Source organism: Pygoscelis adeliae, unplaced genomic scaffold (genome assembly GCF_000699105.1).
Source record: "Pygoscelis adeliae isolate BGI_AS28 unplaced genomic scaffold, ASM69910v1 Scaffold316, whole genome shotgun sequence".
Taxonomy (NCBI): Eukaryota; Metazoa; Chordata; class Aves; order Sphenisciformes; family Spheniscidae; genus Pygoscelis; species Pygoscelis adeliae.
In genome coordinates this window covers 400532-400826 of record NW_008824905.1, presented here as the reverse complement: position 1 = coordinate 400826, position 295 = coordinate 400532, and the positions used below count along the sequence as shown (strand labels likewise).

Genomic DNA, 295 nt, shown 5'->3' with positions numbered 1-295 from the left:
ATCACAGATGAAAAATCCCAAAGGCTACATGTTATTTGGATTCAGCGCATCTGCGCAATACTCATAGCTGCCTGATGATGTATTAGAGAAGGGACAAAAAGACAAGCTTAACTATCCACAGTTTGATTCTTTCGGTTTTTTCACTTAAAAAAATAAAAATATGATTTTTTTTACCATCTTAGTTTCTATGAAGTCATAAACAAACGTTTACTGACAACCACCATGGGAAAGCACGATTTTAGAATTATAAACCGTAATTGAACATTAGATTTTTAAAGTCACTTCTCACTTTAAA

General features: G+C 32.2%; 1 protein-coding gene across 2 annotated transcripts in view; it reads right to left on the bottom strand.

The window, feature by feature from the left end:
• ALB (albumin) overlaps window positions 1–295 on the bottom strand; it is a 35373-nt gene that overhangs the window by 7942 nt on the left and 27136 nt on the right. The gene's annotated exons all lie outside the window — the stretch shown is intronic.